Genomic DNA, 20,519 nt, shown 5'->3' with positions numbered 1-20,519 from the left:
TTCTTTAAAATAAAAGATGAACTAGCAGGTGGTATGTGCAATATGTGTGCAATTAAGATAAATAAAAATAAAAATAAATAATAAATTAATCAATATCATAATATGTTAGTTGCTTAAATGGTATGTATATTTTTAATGAAACCTAAGATTCTTGAGTTCAGCCCTTGCTTTTAAACACCAAATTCAGTGCTCACATATATAAAATTATAAATAGATAGAAGATAAAAGGACAATAAAGCTCAAAACTTTACGAATTCACAAAGACAACTTTATACCTCAAAAAATCCCTCAAAATTGATCGAGTGGAAAATCTTTTTTTTATACTGGGCAAATTTTAGTTATTGTAATACAGGAAAAAAGCATTTTTAGCGACGTATTTGTTAGTCACCAAAAGTGTAATTTTTGTAGTTGGATTGCCGAAGCTATGTCACTGAATAATTCAGTGACCAAATAAATTGTGATCACCTTATAAATAAATCGGCGACCAAATATTTTAGTCGTCAAACACCAAAAAATTCATCACCGAAAATTAACATTTAGTCGGATGATATGTTAGGTTTTAGCAACATATAAATGCATCGCCAAAGTATCTTTCAACGCCGAAACAAATTAATTGCTAAATGTCAAATCTTTTGCCGACCAATCAAGTAAAAATTCATATCCTATTCAACATAGACTTTTAGCAACGAAAATAAAGTGTTACCAAAAGTAAATTCACAACTAAAAAATCTATCACCAAAAATTCATTATTTATATATATATTTTTTTTACAATTTCCCTGTTCAGTACATAATTCATAAAAAAATAATCCAAGCCCAAACCTACTTCTGTGCATCATTTCTACACATACATGCAATCAAAACAAATTAACACACTTGTGCAAAGCATCCAAAATATAAACTTAATTCAAAAGTAACAGGCATATTAAACATAACTAAAATATCATATTCAAAACATCCAGCATAAGTACAAATCCCTTACAATCTGAAACTTCAAACATGTCACAATGAATTTCAAAAAAACTTCCAAACCTGCAAATTCATAACAAAATCCTATGATAAAATCTATTCACAAATTCAAAATATAATCCTCTGATGTTTCCCAAATTACGTTCCATCCATCGCCAATCTGTCAAACATATGAAAAAAATTACAATATTAAAATGTTAGTAATAAAATGCTTAGTCTCAAAACTGTGATACCAATTAGAGTGTTTCTACTTAAAGTTGCCAAATTTAGCTCGAGCATTATGCACGATGCAATAAAATTTGTAAATCTAAAGTAGATTAATTAGCATCCTGCAAGTGAACAATCCCAATATCTAACATGCAAAAAAAGTAAATACTCCAAAAAACAACATTAACTATCTTTCAATATTCTGCTGAGTAGAGTTAGGAGGAAATTCAAGTGTTATGGGAAATCCAGATTTAGCATCAATAATAACAGAGTAGAACGGTCAGTACCAGTGTTATGGGAAATTCAGATTTATCATCAAGGCAACAGAAACCTTGATTTCAGATGTGGATGCCATTTCAACATATGACATGGACTCCAAAAGCGTAAAGAATGATGGAAATTTCCAAACTCCAACTCATTTAGCTATGCTATAAACAGCAATGAAATTAACATTACTCTAGGAGCAGATTCAAATTGAAAACCAAGAAGAAACGAAGGCAGAGAAAGAACATGAGAGAGAGAGAGAGTACCCTAAATGATGGAGTAATAACAACATTATTCATCCTAATCTTTGGTTGATCACAAGTGTCATCAGCAAGTGCAATGCAGATTGTATCATTTCTTTTGTTGCCCTAAACACCATAGGGTAAATCATAAGATGTATTGTTAGAACCCACAAAGAAGTCCATGAACCACTAGACAGCAGAATAAAAAAACAATGAAACCTCCCACATACATTCGAGTGCAAACACACAACAACAAAAGCAATTAACAATTGCCGAAACCAAATACTTAAATTCAATATATTTTTTCTTTTACAAAATGAATCTATTTTCTTTCTCATGGATTAAAACCAAATATATGGACCGTTAAACTTCATATCAGTTTCAATGCTCTACTGGGAAACTAGTTATGGCAAAGTAAAATGAAAGGAGGACAGATACAGAACATCAAATTTTCAACTTCCTATGTATATTATTAAACTAAAAAGTTCCAGAATCAATGGTGTGGAGGAGGGAGAGGTGCACATATTATATGATTTACTGGCTGATGTACCAAATGTTAACAATGGTGTGGAGGATTCTTGCAAGTGGCTAGCCCACTCATCAGGATCTTTTAGTGTAGCTTCAGTGTGGAAATGAGGGGAGCTAACTAGAGGTCCTATCCTCAGAATTTCAAATTGTCTGTGGCTCAATTCTGCCACTCCAAGAGTGCAATTTTTTAGATGGTTAGCTTGGAGGGGGAGGATTAAAACCTCTATTTTTTTGCAGAGGATTGGTCTACTCAATAATTTTGCTATCACTTTGTGCCATTTCTGCAGAATAGATAAGGAATCAGTGAATCATATTTTGCTATTTTGCTTATTGGTTTGGAAAATTTGATATGATGTAATCAATTGGTAGCGATTGAAGTGGGCTATTCCTGGCTCTATTGAGAATCTGATGCTGTGGTGGTCAGGTGTCAAGTATAAGAAATCAGTTCTGAGTATATGGAAGATTGTCCCTCTAGCTGTAATGTGGTCTATTTGGAAGCTCAGAAATGAGTGCTTGTTTAATGAAGGCCAGCCTGATTTTGAGGAGCTAAAAGAATTGGTGAGAGTAAGAATAGCTTTATGGGCTAAGTTCAACTCAAAAGGGTAAGCATAGATGGGGTTGAGATATTAAGTTTCTTGTGCTGCTTGCTACTAGTTTACTATTGTTGCTGTCATTGTTGTTCTAGGTGCCTGTTGGGGCTTGCCTTGGTTGTTTTGTTAGTCTTGTTGGTCCCTCACCAACTTCTTGGTTCGAGCTAGCAGATGATAGGGTGCTTTTCTTGGTGCCAATCTAGTTGGGATTAAGGAAATCACTATGATACTTGTTGCTCTTTGCCTCTGCTTTATTGATGTAATTCCATATTTAGTGTATGTTGATATCATTAATGAACTTCGTTTCTTTTGCCGATCAAAAAAAAAAAAAGGTTCCAGAATCAATGTAGAATAGGGAAAAGAAATGGGATGTCAACAAGAAAAATGAGTCAATTATTGCATCAAGTTTCAATTTCCCAAGAGAATAACTCTTGCCTTGTGAACTAATAGCACAAATTACACTAGGACAAGGCAACATTCATGTTTTACTGACACAAAGAAAGAGATCTCATGAAAGATTCATGTTTTACAGTCATTTTCAGGAATCTGGTAAATAATAGTATGATTGCGAGTGGAGTTATAATTGACATTCTAAAAGCTTCTAATATTTGGTACCTGAATCAGTGGATGTGCTGTTGATGGAGTGATACTCATTGCCCTCTGCAGGTGAAAATAGAGAAGTGAGTATGATTCTATGAATAGTTAATTTCCATTTAGAACTAAAACAAACTGCTAAACAAAGGAAAAATGAAATCCCACAACACCAAAAATAAAAATAAAAAACTTTTAAGATTAGGACAGAGTGGTTGTAGATGTTACTATTCATCGAATCTTTGATAACTGTAGTCTGTAGATTACAATATTAAATATGGTCTGAAAATAAACACTCGAATCAGAAAATAAACATCAATTTCAATGCTCCCTTGCCAGATTTTGGACTTTGAAACAACAATATGATTTTAAACTGTTCCAATTGCAAAAATAAAATACATAAAAAAATAAAAAGAAAAAAAAAAGGCAAGCAGAATATGATATTATGCAACACCTTAGGGTCAACTTTCCAAGTTTGTCTAATTTCTGGGCAGTACTGAATCTGCATATTGTCACCAACAAAAAGGAAAAAGAAGGGTGATTTCAGAGTGTTGCCTTCATTTTTTTGGTTCTTCTGTTTAAATTTCATCATTGTATTAAATTATTTAAAGAGACTCTTGAAATGCCATTTATTAAAAAAACAAACACAAAATTGAATCATTTTGTCAAATTTGTTTATTCTGAATAGAAAGGGCATATGAATGGTGCCGTACAATGGATTACACATGTGATCATACCCTCATCCACATAACTCTGACCATTAATAACAATACCATCAACAGGAACCTTTGCCTCTGGAACGATGCTCAAAATGTCATTCCTCTGTAGTAGTTGAGTGCTGATTTCTATCTCTGAAACGACATTACCTCCAAATATTTTCCTAAGAGAATAAAGGATATCAACATTGCACTAGTGTGAAAGAAATCTTGCCCCTCAAATGTGTCTGAAGTTAAAGCTTTTATCAATATATATACAGAGTAAAAGTTTCGATACATCTGAAAGTAGAGCTAGACTTCAGATCTGTTGCTCACTAATGAAAAATACTATCAAAAGTAGACCTTCAATATTATCATGCTTCTAGTGTGCTCATATGATTTTCTTTTCCTCTTTCTTTTTTTGTGCAAAAGGCAATTTTCTTTTTTTTGAACAACAAAAGGCAATTATATCATATGATGGTACACTTGAAAGTAAACACGGCTCTATATATATAGTTCTATATTAAAAAATGTGATAAAAAGAAAGAAGAATTAGAAAAGAGCCTATACCTCAAGCAGGTTATACTTCTCCAAGAGTGAAAACTTAGGTAGGATGCCTATTGAAAGCTTCATTGGTATCAGATATTTTATGATCATCCTATTGTAACAAAATCAAAGAGAAAATGAATCATATGCAGGGACGGAGGTAAAGAGGGTCAGGGGGGGTCACGTGCCCCCTGGGTTTTTGAATTTTTTTTTTCTTTTGCAAACATAAAGAAAATATTTTAAATAAAAAAAATTTATAAAAATATTATTTAGAGTGAAATGTCAATGACCTTTTTTAAATTATGATAACAATAATGGTTGTTTTGATTGAAAACAACGAGACTACGATAAGTCATATTATTATTTATGAAAATTTTAATATAATAGTGATGTCTATTATTATTGATATGCAAACATAATTAATCTCAATAAAGATATGAAATTTATTGAATTGTTAGTTACATTTTGACATGTGGAGTTCATCCTCCATGTGTTTCTTTACTATTGGTTAGTGATATCACATGTCAATGTTGATGCAATATTACTATTATATTGAATTTTTACTCATACTTTGTATAAAAAATTACTTTATCATTATATAATTTATTTTAAAACTTATATCCATGATTTTTTTTTTTTTTTATATTGTCTATGATACACTAGTTACAAATAACATTTTTTTTTAATTCTTTCTTGAAGTCAATCGTAAAAATTTATGTGAAATATTTTTGTAAAAATTTTCAACGTTATAATTAATAAGTGCTCCTCTGATTTAATTTCTCGGCTCCACCATTGATCATATGCAACGATAACTAAATAGAAAAAATATACTAAAACTTACTTTTAGATCACTCAAGGAAGATTTGCTAGATAGGGATATAGAACTAATATTTTATATGACAATGGAGCAATAAAACCAAAATGCATACCAACGTTTTCTTGTATTTATGTAAGCGATCTGAAAAAGAGCAGTAATCCTTCCTAAGAAAACAGCCACTTCAAAAAGGGTAGTGTGTCCGTGTTCGACACTTGTTGACTACATAAAGACAACACATATGAAAGCCTTAGATATATCATGTGACAATAGAGCTATGTGACTCCAATGATAATATTCAAGTGTTGTAGGAAAATCCAGATTTAGCATCAATGAAATGCTTACTTACCAAATAAATGGAAAGGAAAAACACATAAATAAAGAGTGTAAAAGAAGACTCATAGTTGAAACCATGAGGTCCATCATAATTTTGCATATATTTTATACTCAAACTTTGAGTCAACACCTATTGAAGGAGGGGGAAAACAGAAAGAAAAGAAACAAAACTATAAAACATTCATTGTTTAAAGGCCTCCAGTTGCATTGTTCAAATCCAATTCCTAAAGTGCTTCAATTAAACTAGGCAATGGGATGAGTTGCACACTTGATGAGTATGAAGTATGCAGCACCTGTATTTGTTCTATTTCTATTGAACTACATCACTTTTGAATATGGGCTAATGTTAATTTTTTTTACTCGTTCTGCACCACTTGTGAACCTCAGCTTTGCATCCAAAATCTGTGTACTTTGAATTATCTAAAACAGTGAGTAAACAATTCACAGCCCTATTGGATCCATAAAGGAATTATTCTCTCTTTCAAAGGTTTTCAACTTTAAGGGATACACTATGCACAAGCATCTTCAATTATTTAAATTTTAACACTCTCCTTTAAGCTTTCATATATCTGGATCTATCTATAAGATGAAACCTATCAAGTGATTTCATCATAAATGCAGTAAGTTCAGCTCACAAATTGAAAGAGTGGTAGTTTATTTTTTGCATTTACTAGTAAAAGTCCAGACATTGAAGTAGGCAATTAATGCAAGATGAAAAATGAAAATTGTACGGGAAAGAAATAAACCTTCTCGTATAATCCTGTTGATCAAGTCCGCGTTCCTCCAAACATCGTCGCTTTACTCCCTGAAAACACAAATGTGAGCTAACCGGCGGGTGTGTGCCGGAAACCCCTCCGATGCCTAAGTCAGCAAAATAGACAAGTAGACAAAAGCTCTGTGTATTCAGGAATCAAAGTTGTGTGTTACCTCTCCATAGGTGATGTTTGTGAGCTTTTATAGGTTCCGTGTGGCACAATCCAAGTAGGACTCTTACTCCTCCATGTAGAGTCTTCCTAGGATTCATACTCCCGAAAGATAATGCTTATCCTTCAACAACCCCCTTATTGTTTAAACCAAGTGAGATGGTTTTACCATGGTCGGACTCCAATATGGTCGAGGTACGCATGGCTACGCTTAGCCATAGAACAGATCGAACTATCCTTAGTTTGGTTCGTCCTTTTACTGCCCTTACCTCAGTTCTTTCTGTACAAACCGTGGTAAGTCTAAACCGAGCTAACTGTTAGCAAGGTTTAGACCGAGCTAACCATACTGCGCCATAACCGGTATAAATTTTAGTATGGTGACCGAGCTAACCTCCTTGGGACCGGAGTAACTTCATGGCCTTTTTACTCAGCCCTTCGCACTGTGGCCCATAACGGCCCATTACCCAACTCGGCCCAATTTTCATATAAATTACCCTCTCAATTGCTCCTTAATTCCATCTACGCAGCATGATAGGGATTACCTGTCCCCAGCCGAGCTAAAAAAAAGTTTCAGCCTTTTCAGCCGAACTAAACCCCTTTAGTCTTTCCAGCCGAGCTAAAACTCTTAAGCTCTTCTGCCGAACTAAATTCCATACCGGGCTCAGCTTGTCCGGTCAAAACGTCCTTTCAATCACAGCAACTGAATTGATTCTTATTTCAATGACACGTGGCACGCTCTGATTGGCTAAAGGCAGCTGTCACGTTGCCCTCGTACCTCGCGTAATTTGAATAGTTCCCGCCTTTGTCCCTTTGTATCAAAACAAAAACTCTTCATTTGGATCAAGCACTGCACTATCCACTTCCTCTTCTCTCCCTCTCATTCCTGAGCTTCTGAGCTTGCTGAGTTCTTTGATCTATATTCGAAGAAGCTTCGTGGTTTTGTTGCCGTTTCTCTCATCTTCTCTTGTCCTGGTAAGCTACTCAAACCTGCCTTGCTTTCCTTGTTTTTCGCATTTATTTAATCCACAGCTTTGGGTTTGTGTTTTTGCGAAACACTTTCTTTCTACTTGATTTGTATATTTCTAGAAAAACTTAGCAATAGAACACTCGAATACATGTAATATCCTGTAGAACACTGGTTTTCGATCCAAAATCATGATGCAACCGAACTAGAAAATTGTTTGTAGTTAAAGCTGAATTAGGCAGACTATCCAACCGAACTAATACTTCATGCTACCCCATTAGTCTCAACAAGCCAAAGTACAATACTCTCCTTAACCGAGCTAATGAACCGGACTAGGGCTGTACAATAGTGTACTGGGAAACCTTAATTCCGACCGAGCTATGTCTCGGGGCTAAACCAGCATTCTTAATTTTTAGACCGAACTAAGAATGCTGCCCCTAGAAGCTCAACCGGGCTAACAAATCCTTGCGCGAACCGAGATAACAAATGCCTTCGAACATACCGAACTATTGAGTACCTTGCCTAAACTGGGATAACAAAGCACTTTGCATAAACCGAGCTAAGACACGTAGCGTTTCACATAGCCGGGCTAGGACTTGATGTATCGTGCCTTTATTTCTCTTTAGCACGGTCCAACGGTTTGTGCTTAACACCTTTGTTCTCTTTTTTTCACTTTTGCAGACTTAAGTTGCCCAGGCACTCCTTTGAGCGCTCAACCGCGCTACTCAGCACAAATCTTCGACCGATCTAACACTCGGCTTTAATTTATTTATAACTTAAGACATAAATGGGGAAGCATAGATTTTTAGTAGAGATACCTGGTGGTTTGGCCGAATTCCGAAGGGAGTACAACATCCCTGACGATGTCCACCTTACCTTAGTCAAGCAAGATATTACTTCATGGGGGAACCAAGGTTTTGTACCCTTCACCCTTTTGTCCATTGTAGAAACCGGACTAAGATTTCCTGTTCAACCCTTGCTTTGTGAATTCCTTAGGCAAACCAAAATTTGCCCAACCCAGCTTTCCACAAACTCATGCCGTATAATAAATGGTATAGCCAAACTAAACCGTCGTGCTGGTATTTACCTCGGTCTAGCCGAGATCTTCCATCAATACTCCATAGGCTCGAAAGAAGATGGCTGGGTTTATTATCTTAGAATACGTCGCCGCCGAGAGAAAATAATAAAGGACACACCGGATAAAGACTTGAACGATGATGACTTCTTCTGGGTATCTGGGAATTTTGAAGATCACCAAGCCCAGATCCCTGGCCATAGTATAAATTGGAAGAAAGGAACCCCAGGTATAATTACTTCGGTTTCTTTGACTGCTTCTCTTTTATTTTAATTTTTCCTATTTCTGAACCGAACTAACAGTTGTCTTCTTTATGCAGATTCAGCCCACCTTAAGTCATTATACAGTTACCCCAACCTAGACACACTTCGCGCCGCACTTCGATACCCTGAAAGAAGTTAGGCCAAGCTTCTGGATTTTGAGCCGACATACCGATATAGCAGCCGACGCAAAGCCAGAGTAACAGACTTTTTGCTAGAGGACGCCCCTGAACCGGACCCCACTTTGCCCCAGATCAATCTTGTCCGTTTGACTGCCGAACAAGAGATGGCCAAAAGGAACAGAGTAAGGGCCCTTCTTACCGAAACAAACCGAGCCGAGGTACCACCACCGAACCAAATTCAGGAAACCGTGGTGGCCCTCCCATCTCAACAACCCTCTTCATCACTCCCAAGCAAGCGCGCCCAGACTACCCAAACCGAGCAACGCCTTGCTGATGAGGATGAAGTCAGTCTTCCACTAAGCCCTCCACCAAGTCCGCAACCGGAGTGTGCCGACCGAGCTAGCTCCTCCAAATGGTCTCCAAGAATGGCTTTCCAAAACCGTGCTATTTGTGATACTGATTCTGTGGTGGCTGACAAAGACCATATGCTGGCCTTCAACCTGGCTAAGAGTGTATGTCTGCCCCCTGACACGGAGCATCACAAGTAGTTGACCGAGCTCAAGGCCATCCGGTTGGCAACAAAATCAATGATCCTGGTCAGTAGCTCTTCTTGTCTCTCTAATTTTTCCAACTTCCTGTTCGGTTTTGTCATTAGTTTCTTTGTATTCTTTTTCAGGCCATGCAAAAGAGTCAAATTGCGCACAAGCGTGTGCTGGAGCTTCGTAAAACAGCAAGGCAAGCCATGGCTGAAGTTGAAGCAAAAACTACCGAGGTAAAAGACTCCCAACAGAGGACAGCCGAGTTAGAGGCCGAGGTAGCTCGTCTGACCGGACTAGTTCGTCTGATCGGACTAGTTACCTCGGCTAATGCTGACAAACAGAAGGCATTGACCGTGATGAAGGATAAGTACCTTCGCGAGCTAGTCAAGCTCGAAGGAAAGAAAAATGCAGAAATTGTCGAGCTAACTAAGAAGGTGAATGATGAAAATGCTGCAGGTTTCAAGAAGGGGGAGGCCCTTTACATGCAACAATGTGAGGCAGCTAAGGATTTGTTCTTCAAATGCGGTTGGAGGGTAGTCGTGGTGCAGCTCGGTTGTGAACCTGAGACCGAGGTCTATAATCCTCCTCAGTACTTCATACCGAGCTCACTGGCGGAGTACGCTGCATCCGTTCAACAACAATTTCTACAAGGTTCAGATGATGATGAAGACACCGAGACCAATAATACCCCGGTCGTCAATGATCAAGCCAACGATCAATCAGCTCAGTTGGAGCCAACGGTTGAAGACCTGACGACTGAAACCGTGCTTCCAATAGACACCGAGCTCTCAACCGAGACCGATCTACCGTCTGAAACCGGTCTTCGTGTTGACATTGATGCTGATCTTGATAATCTGTTCAACTGATTCTGTACTTTCTTTTCCTGTTGCTTGTTTTCAGTTTTTTCTTCTTCCCTTTTGGTCTTGTAACCGGGCTGAGGCCCCTCCTTTGTATTTGCTTTGAATTTGATCAATGAAAATCATCTTTTGTATTCAACACTTATTCCGGTTTGATCTGTATGCTTGCACTTATAATGAGTTTTTCAATGAATTCTTTTGCTCAAACTATTATCTCGGTTTACTTTCCTATTTGTGCTTGCTTTCTAACTGCAACTTGAACGAAACACAATATTTTTCGGCCGAGGTACTTTATTCCGGCCTTAGCTGAGCAATCTGACTGAGCTTACTAGCCAACCACTCTTTAGCCGATATACTTACTTCGGCTGACGAGTAATAAGGGATTAATCCAGCCAACCTCTAAGTTGATTTTTTCCAGCCAACCACTCTTTAGCCGATGTCCTTACTTTGGCTAAAGAGTACTAAGAGTTGGTTTAATCCAGCCAACTACTCTTTAGCCGATGTCCTTTCTTCGGCTAAAGAGTACTAAGAGTTGGTTTAATCCAGCCAACCACTCTTTAGCCGATGTCATTACTTTGGCTAAAGAATACTAGGAGTTGGTTTAGTCCAGCCAACCACTCTTTAGCCAATGTCCTTACTTCGGCTAAAGAGTACTAAGAGTTAGTTTAATCCAGCCAACTACTCTTTAGCCGATGTCTTTACTTTGGCTAAAGAGTACTAGGAGTTGGTTTAGTCCAGCCAACCACTCTTTAGCCAATGTCCTTTACTTCGGCTAAAGAGTACTAAGAGTTGGTTTAATCCAACCAACCACTCTTAGCCGATGTCCTTACTTCGGCGAAAGAGTACTAAGAGTTGGTTTACTCCTGCCAACCACTCTTTAGCCGATGTCATTACTTCGGCTAAAGAATACTAGGAGTTGGTTTAGTCCAGCCAACCACTCTTTAGCCGATGTCCTTACTTTGGCTAAAGAGTACTAAGAGTTGGTTTAATCCAGCCAACCACTCTTTAACCGATGTCCTTACTTCGGCTAAAGAGTACTAAGAGTTGGTTTAATCCAACCAACCATTCTTAGCCGATGTCTTTTCTTCGGCTAAAGAGTACCAAGAGTTGGTTTATTCCAGCCAACCTCTAAATTGGTTATTTCTGCCAATTTAGAATAAAATGTTTAGTTATTCCGACCAAATGTCCTGCAGCCTAGGTCCTTATCCTGGGTTTAGGAGGGGTGTTAGTTTTTCCAGCCAACCTTTAGATTGGTTTTTCTAGCCAACCTAAAGTAAAGTATTTGGTTATTTCAACCAAACGTCCTGCAGCTTGGATCCTTATCCTAGGCTTAGGAAGAGTGTTGGTTTTTCCAGCCAACCTTTAGATTGGTTTTTCCAGCCAACCTAAAGTAAAGTGTTTGGTTGTTCCGACCAAACGTCCTACAGCCTGGATCCTTATCCTAGACTTAGGAAGAGTGTTGGTTTTTCCAGCCAACCTAAAGTAAAGTGTTTGGTTATTCCGACCAAACATCCTGTAGCCTGGATCCTTATCCTAGGCTTAGGAAGAGTGTTGGTTTTTCCAGCCAACCATGTTTTCAATGCCCCTAACTCACTAAAACAATTTTTACAGAATAAAACTCTTATGTTGAAAAGAAAACTACTTGTTTTATTGGGAAAAAAAGAAAATTACAAGTATTTTGAAGAAAAGCTAAAAATAAAATAGTTTGAGATTGGTAGTGTTCCATGGCCTGAGAATTGCTTTGCCGTCCTCATCTTCCAGGTGGTATGCCCCTTTGCCAGCTAATCCGACCACTTTGTAAGGTCCTTCCCAATTAGGCCCTAACTTGCCATCTCCTGGTACTAAGGTGTTTCCTATCACTTTGCGCAGCACCCAATCTCCGATCTTGAATTGCCTTGGAGGCACTGTTTTGTTGTGTTTCCTGGATAACTCTTGTTAGTATGAGGCAATGTGAACCAGTGCTCTTTCTCTTCTTTCTTCGGCGAGGTCGAGCTCCAATGCTATGGCTTCTCCATTCAAGTCTGGATCAAAATTTTCGCTTCTAATTGTGGAGAGGCCAACTTCCAGTGGGATTATTGCTTCCATGTCGTAGGCTAAGGAGAATGGTGTTTCTCCTGTTGATCGTCGAGGTGTGGTGCGGTAAGCCCATAAAACATGAGGAAGTTCCTCTACCCACTTGCCTTTTGCCTTCTCTAACCTTTTCTTCAGTCCATCCAAGATAACCTTGTTTGATGCTTCTGCTTGGCCATTTGCTTGAGGATATATCGGTGTAGAATTGTAGAACTCTATCTTGTATTCTTCACAAAAGCCTCTAAAGATTCTGCCATCAAACTGCGTGCTGTTGTCTGATATTAGGGCTTTAGGTATGCCGAATCGAGTAATGATATTCTGCCAGACGAACTTCTTCACATCTTTTTCCTTGATTGATGCCAATGCTTCTGCTTCCACCCACTTTGTGAAGTAGTCCGTTGCTGCGAGAAAGAACTTCCTGTTTCCGGGTGCTGTTGGAAGTGGTCCTACTATGTCCAAGCCCCACATTGCAAAGGGCCATGGGCTGGTTAATGGTAGGAGTTCTCTGGCCGGCTGATGTATTTGATGTGCGAACTTCTGACATTTCTCGCACTTCTTCACATACTTCTCCGAGTTTGCCTACATGTATGGCCACCAGTATCCTTGTGAAATGGTTCTGTAAGCTAGCGACCTTCCTCCTTGGTGGCTTCCGCACACGCTTTCATGTATTTCGAACAAGAATGCTTCTACTTTGCTGGGGTGGACACACTTTAGATAAAGTCCTGAGAATGACTTTTTGTATAATGCCATAGATGAGGAGAGCCAAAATTGCTGTGACTTTGCTCTAATTTTGTTAGCTTCTTTCTTTTCTTCCGGTAAGATGCTGTCTTTTAAGAACAGTATGATGGGATCTATCCATGAGGGGTCTAATTCGACGCAACACACCTCTTCTACTTCAGGGTCCTCAATGCTTGGTCTCGGTAGGTAGTCAATTAGTAGTGGGTGAGGGATGGATGTATCTGCCATTGATGCATAGCCTGCTAGTTCGTCTGCTGTGCTGTTTTCCTCCCTGCCAATCTGTTCTATTCTTACTACTTCAAATTTCTTGATCTCTGTTCTGACCAATTCTTGGTATTTGGCCATCCTGTCATCCTTTGCTTCATAGTTGCCAAAAATTTGGTTTACCACCAGCTGTGAGTCGCTGTAGACCATTAGTTCGGTGGCCTTCATGTAGAATGCTGATTTGAGTCCTGCAAGAAGTGCTTCATACTCCGCTTCGTTGTTTGATGCTGGGAAGCCAAGGTTGATTGCTTGCTCCACAACCAGGACGTCTGGTGAGATGAGGACTATGCCAAGTCTTGCACCATGTCGGTTGGATGCTCCGTCCACAAAGAGCTTCCACATCTCTCCAACGAACAATTTCCAGTAAGTGGAGGGATCAGATGATGCCGTGGGGTCAGGGATGTTGCTGGTGTTTTCTTCAAGGTCCATACTGGCTGTCTGCCCCTCGCTATCTGATTGAAACCAAGTCTTTATTTGTTGGTGAGTCTTGGCTTGGTGTAGCATGGTTTGCTTCAGCCTTGCTCTCTTCATTCTGGTCTGTCATGGAATCTGACTGAGTATACTACACCAGGGGTTGCGCTATTCCGGCGTCAACTTCTATCCCCAGTTTGGTTGTGTCAGTCAGGTCGACTGGGCAGATATGATGACTTCCTGGGGTAAATTATGTGACAAAGTCTGCCAAAGCTTGGGCCTTTATCGCGGTTCTGGGTTGGAACTTGATGTCGAATTGTCCCAACTCTACTGCCCACTTCAAGATTCTCCCAGAAAAGTTCGCTCGTTCAAATAGAGCTTTTAATGGGAAAGCTGTAAGGACAACTATGGTGTGGGCATGAAAGTAGTGTGACAATTTCCTTGACGCCATCATTAAGGCTAAGACCAGCTTTTCTAGTGGCAAATACCTTGTTTCGGCACCCAGCAATGTCTTGCTGACATAATAGATGGGCAGATGTTGGATTCCTTCTGCACGGACCAACATTGCACTAATTGCGTGCTGAGAGACTGCCATGTACAGGAAGAGTTCTTCTCCAGGTATTGGGGTGACCAGCAGTGGTGGAGAAAACATGTATTCTTTCAAGTTTTCCAGTGCGCGGTCGCATTCTTCGTCCCACTCGAACTTGGTTTTTAATGCTTGAAAAAATGGTCGTAGTCTGTCTGACGACCGGCTAATAAATCGGTTGAGTGCAACTGCCATGCCGGTGAGATGCTGTACTTCCTTTACTGAGTTAGGCCTCTCTAGATCCTGAATAGCTTTGATCTGGGAGGGGTCTGCCTCTATACCCCGGTTGGTCACCAGGAAGCCTAGGAATTTGCCAGATCCTACACCGGACGCGCACTTAGATGCATTAAGGCGCAACTTGTACCTCTTCAGAATCTGGAACATCTCACCTAGGTCCTTTAGATGGTCGTTCTCATCCTTGCTCTTGACAACCATGTCGTCGATGTAAGCCTCCATTGTTCTACCTAACAACGGTTCAAACATCTTAGTGACCATTCTCTGGAATGTTTCCCCGCGTTCTTTAGGCCAAAGGGCATGATCTTATAGCAATACAGTCCTCTTGAAGTGGTAAAGGACGTGACCTTCTGGTCTGGTTCGTACATGGCAATCTGATGGTAGCCTCTATACGCATCCAGAAAGCTAAGTCAGTTGTGCCCCGCCGTTAAGTCTACCAATTGATCTATCCGTGGTAGAGGGAAGCTGTCCTTTGGGCATGCTTTGTTGACTGTCTTATAGTCAACACAGACACGCCATTTGCCATTCTTTTTTGGCATCACGACTGTGTTGGAAATCCATCTGGGGTAATGCACCTCTCTGATAGCTCCTGCCTTTAGCAGATTTCCCACTTCTTCCGTCACTATCTCGGCGTGGTGGAGTGCCGATCTGCGAGTGCGCTGAATGATTGGTCTGGCGGATGGATGGACATTGAGTTGGTGACAGATGAAGTTTGGATCAATGCCTGGCATGTCGTAGGGTGTCCAGGCGAACACTTCGATGTTAGAGGTCAAGAATTCCAAGACCTTTAATCTCTCAGTGCTGGACAGCGACGAACCGAGCAAAAAAAACTTATCCGGGTTCTTTTCATCTATTCTTACCTCTACCAAGTCTTCCACCGCTTTTTGATCAGCTACTTTGCCGACATCTGTGAATAGTTCGTTGCTCTCAGGTTCTTCCACCGAATGAACATATCCCTTGGCAGTGCGGCTGCCATTAACTGTGACGAAGCATTGTTTGGACATAATTTGATCTCCAAAGACCTCTTCAATTACTTCGGCTTCGTTGGGGAACCGCATTACTTGATGGTAGGATGATGCTACTGATTTCATGGCATGGAGCCATGTTCTTCCCAAGATTATGTTGTAAGTGGAAGGGACTTTCAACACTCAAAATTCCACTTGTTTTGTCACGCTTCCTGCTCTGACTGGCAGTATAATTTTGCCGACTGGCCATTCTGGCATTGAATTGAATCCGATCAGGGGGGATACAGCTGGTGCCAGGTCTTTGTCCTCTAATTTCAGTTGTTTGAAGGTTTCGTAGTACATTATCTCACACGAGCTACCTTAGTCTATCAGAATTCACTTGACGTCATAATCCTTGATGCGGAGGGTGACGACCAGTGCATCGTTGTGAGGGTAATATATTCTTTCCAAGTTTTTGTCTGAAAAAGACATGACGTTCTTGGCCTCTGTTCTTCCCTTTTTGATGGTAGGTTGGGCAGTTAGTATCTCCCTTAAGTGCTCAGCCTTCTTGATCGACCCTCTGAGCTCGTATACACGCTCAGGTTCGAATACTCCATGTATCACATTGATTACTCCTTGAGGTGGGGCGTCAATTGGCATTCCATTGGGGTTGTTGTGGTCCTGGAGGGCTGGTTGCGTTCCTCCTTCAATGTATTTATCCAGGTGACCAGCTGCCACCAACTCCTCCAGGTGCTGTCTCAATGGCATGCAATTTTCAGTACAGTGCCCCTTTTCTTTGTGGAAGGTGCATCGCGATCTTTCGTTGTAGTCTTTCTGTGCTTCTCCTAGCTTAGCTGGCCACCTGACGAAAGGTTCATCGCGTATTTTGCTCAGAATCCGGAAGATCGGTTTTTTGAATACCGTGGTTATGGCAGTGCGGACTCTCAACCATCTTTTATCCTGGTCCTCTCCGTTGTCTCGCCTGCCTCGTCCGTTTTTGTTCAGACGTTCTACTGTGTTGATCTTTGCTGTGGTCTTTTTATCTGGTACTGCGGTCGTACCAGATTTTGTTTTGGCACGGGCGCCATCCTCTTCCATCCTGATGTGCTGATGCACTCTTTCCATCAAGGCCTCCATGGTGAGGGGCGGTGTCATGGTGATTGAGTCCCTTAGTCTGTTTCCGACTGGAAGGCCTCTTTTGTACTGTGCAATGGTGAGATTGGTAGGGCAGTCCCCAATCTGGTTGAATGTCTCCCAGTAGTGACTATTGTAGGATCTTAGTGTCTCCTTTTCGCCCATGTCGATGGAGAGTAACTGGTTAATCTCCACCGGGATTTTGGTGTTCGTTCTGAACCTCGTGACGAACGCCTCCGCCAATTGTGCCCAAGAGGCTATGCTGCCTTCTGGAAGTTTTTGGAACCAAGTCAAGCCTAGGTCACCAAGGCTTGATGGGAAGAGGATGCACATCAAAGCCTCGTTTCACCGATATACCGCCATAACCTGGCGGAAATGGCTTAGGTGTATGTAGGGGTCCGTCTTCCCCTCGTACGTGGTGAATTTGGGTTGAAGGAAACCTGAAGGAAGGGGCGCATTTTCAATTGCCAGAACGAACGGCGAGGTCTGCAGCCTTGCTAATGCTTTGTCCGTTGGTTCGTAGGCAGGGTGTGGCAACGACATTCCGACCTCGACGCTTCCATGCGTCCGAAGAGCCAACCGTTGAAGGGTAGATACCCTGCGAGGGTTACGCGCCCTAATATCCTCCTTCCATCGTGCCTTTTCTTCCAACATGTTCCGCAAATCGGATGATCTTGGTAACTCTGTCTACCTGGATGATGTCTGGTGCGAGCGCGAGGGTCGATAGGTACTTCCCTCCGTGTAAGACCTCAATGATCTCGTTCTCTCAGACTTGGAGAAACGAGTTCTGGAGGTTCTGGATTGAGTATCGCCTGTCCTAAGGCTTCTACTCTCTGCTTGTGATGGTGTGGAATACCTTTTACAGTCATCTGAGCGGTGAGGGGGCGTCTTGCTTTTGCGCCCCTCTCTTGTCGCCACTCCTTTTCCCTTCATCTGGCACTTCATGGCCTCCATGTCCGCCGCCATCTTCCTTATTAATTCATCTTGCTCCTTTACACGGTCCTCCAAAACTTGAGGATCAATCCTTCGCCTTTGTCTGTCAGGACTTTGTGAATGAAAGTGACGGGGGCTGTTAGTCCGCCTCCTCCCCCTTGCATCCCTCTTGGGATTTTGTCGTTATGGCTCCAAGTCCGCCATGGGAGGGATAGAAGGTAGGCCTTCGCGTCTTGCACCCCCCTCTGGTGTTTGTCCGTCGATGGCGGACTGCGGCAAATCTTCGTTGCGCGCCATTGCTTCTAAAGAGGAAAAGCTTGATCAAGAGGTTTTGTTCTTGTCTGAATTCCCACAGACGGCGCCAATTGTACGGGAAAGAAATAAGCCTTCTCGTATAATCCTGTTGATCAAGTCCGCGTTCCTCCAAACGTCGTCGCTTTACTCCCTGAAAACAAAAACGTGAGCTAACCGGCGGGTGTGTGCCGGAAACTCCTCCGATGCCTAAGTCAGCAAAATAGACAAGTAGACAAAAGCTCTGTGTATTCAGGAATCAAAGTTGTGTGTTACCTCTCCATAGGTGATGTTTGTGAGCTTTTATAGGTTCCGTGTGGCACAATCCAAGTAGGACTCTTACTCCTCCATGTAGAGTCCTCCTAGGATTCATACTCCTGAAAGATAATGCTTATCCTTCAACAACCCCCTCACTGTTTAAACCAAGTGAGATGGTTTTACCATGGTCGGACTCCAATGTGGCCGAGGTACGCATGGCTACGCTTAGCCGTAGAACAGACCGAACTATCCTTAGTTCGGTTCGTCTTTTTACTGTCCTTACCTCAATTCCTCCTGTACAAACCGTGGTAAGTCTAAACCGAGCTAACTGTTAGCAAGGTTTAGACCGAGCTAACCATACTGCGCCATAACCGGTATAAATTTTAGTATGGTGACCAAGCTAACCTCCTTGCGACCGGAGTAACTTTACACCTCTCTTGGGCCGGAGTAACTTCATGGCCTTTTTACTCAGCCCTTCGCACTGTGGCCCATAACGGCCCATTACCCAGCTCGGCCCAATTTTCATATAAATTACCCTCTCAAAAATGATAACAAACTACAAAATGAGTTAAAAAAGATTATTCAGAACAGGCCATTGACTCGATAAGAAGATAAATTCAGTTTAATAATGCTCACTGCACAACTGAAATTCAACTAGTTATCACAAATCTAATCTTCCCGCAACAAATTCCCACAGTTTGGCTAAGCTACCGGCCAGATTTTAACCATACACAAGTGTAAATGATCTTAAATCCAACAAATGTCATAATCACAAGCACATTTGGCATTTTTTCAAGACAAAAAACAACATATTAAGGAAGAATGACAAAGCAAACAAAAGTAGAAATCATGTATAGAATGCATACTTCATGAACTAACTCAAATTAGACCAAAACGGGCATTTATGGGAGAGAATAATAATACCAAATATCCTCGAAACGTTGACTGCAGTGACTTCTTCCTTTGATTTGCCAGAGTAATGGGCTTTTAGCTGTGAGCTGAACAGCCTCAGTAGCCATGGGATTTGCATAGTGTATTTCATTCATGAGTATCTGCACCATTCTATGTGTCTTACTTGTACAATATGAAACTTATAACTGACACTTTTATGAATAAAATTCACCTCCCACGACTCTCTACGGCAGCAAAACAAATAGTCCAATTCATGTGAAGAAAATATTTGTAGAGTAGAGATGCCAAATACCTAACAGTAACAGAGCAGAAATATAGAAAACATCGAAGAAAATGGTCTTGCCTAAGTTGACAAACCACCATAATGTTAATAACCTAATAAATGGCATCATGAACAACAAAAAACTCCACACACTAAAGCAGAAAGGATCCTGTATAGTATCTCAAATTACATTATAGTCATGTGTACTAACCTGACAGTTTAAACTGTTTCATTCTCAAATTCATTCATGTTTTGCTCAATAATAATGTAACAATGCAAAAGTTCCCACTCAAAAAGTTTAGTAAATTGAACACAATCATACATGTGTGCTTGTGTGTATCAAAATGCAATCAAATCGGTATTCAAGCTCAACGAAAGAATATCAGAATCAATTCAGCTTAATAATCACATATAACGAAGTTACATAAATAAGCTGTGCATAAGAGAAAAAGAAGAGATTTTTAAACTTGAAAATGCATCGAAGCTACCAGATCCAGCAAACAAACAAACTCGAGAGAAAGATACTACATATATGGAAATGAAAATTAGCAAGATACTAGAGAAAAGTAGACAACGCAGAAGAAACTTACCTTGAAGAAAAACACTAATGAGAGAGAGGAGGGAGAGGGGATACTTGACCAAAGAGAGGACTTGGAATCGATCAAACAAGGGTTCTCCTGTGCAATAGAAAAACCTAACAAGCAATTCCATCAATATGCAATAGAGATTATTACGGATGGTAAGCAACAACGAAGAGCTGCAATAGGAGGGGAGAAGAATAACCTAGCAAGTAGATGTGCAGACTCGGCCAATCCTTCGTGAATTTGTCAACAACAAAGAGCTGCAACAACTTGCTCAGCAACTTACAGTGGCTTCGACATTGATGGAAGATGGAAGATGCAGATGGAGAGAGACAGACCCAGAGAAAGAGAGTTGAGAGTGAAAATGAGATAAGAGGGAA

General features: G+C 40.6%; 2 long non-coding RNA genes across 3 annotated transcripts; both read right to left on the bottom strand.

The window, feature by feature from the left end:
• Window positions 1-901: 901 nt before the first annotated feature.
• LOC145805462 (uncharacterized) lies at window positions 902-1,812 on the bottom strand. Of its 2 annotated transcripts, XR_014347896.1 has the most exons (3): window positions 1,706-1,812; window positions 1,463-1,603; window positions 902-1,128 (listed from the first exon to the last, which is right to left on the bottom strand). It is a non-coding gene; the product is annotated as an uncharacterized LOC145805462 (long non-coding RNA). The 2 variants fall into 2 exon arrangements; XR_014347895.1 differs by lacking the exon at window positions 1,463-1,603.
• A 2,273-nt stretch (window positions 1,813-4,085) lies between these two features.
• LOC114256045 (uncharacterized) lies at window positions 4,086-19,727 on the bottom strand. Its single transcript, XR_014347893.1, has 4 exons — window positions 19,309-19,727; window positions 5,561-5,667; window positions 4,656-4,743; window positions 4,086-4,270 (listed from the first exon to the last, which is right to left on the bottom strand). It is a non-coding gene; the product is annotated as an uncharacterized LOC114256045 (long non-coding RNA).
• Between the last annotated feature and the right edge of the window lie 792 nt (window positions 19,728-20,519).

Source organism: Camellia sinensis, chromosome 1 (assembly GCF_055761805.1).
Source record: "Camellia sinensis isolate YWXY chromosome 1, ASM5576180v1, whole genome shotgun sequence".
NCBI lineage: Eukaryota > Viridiplantae > Streptophyta > Magnoliopsida > Ericales > Theaceae > Camellia > Camellia sinensis.
This window is presented reverse-complemented; position numbering and strand designations above follow the sequence as displayed.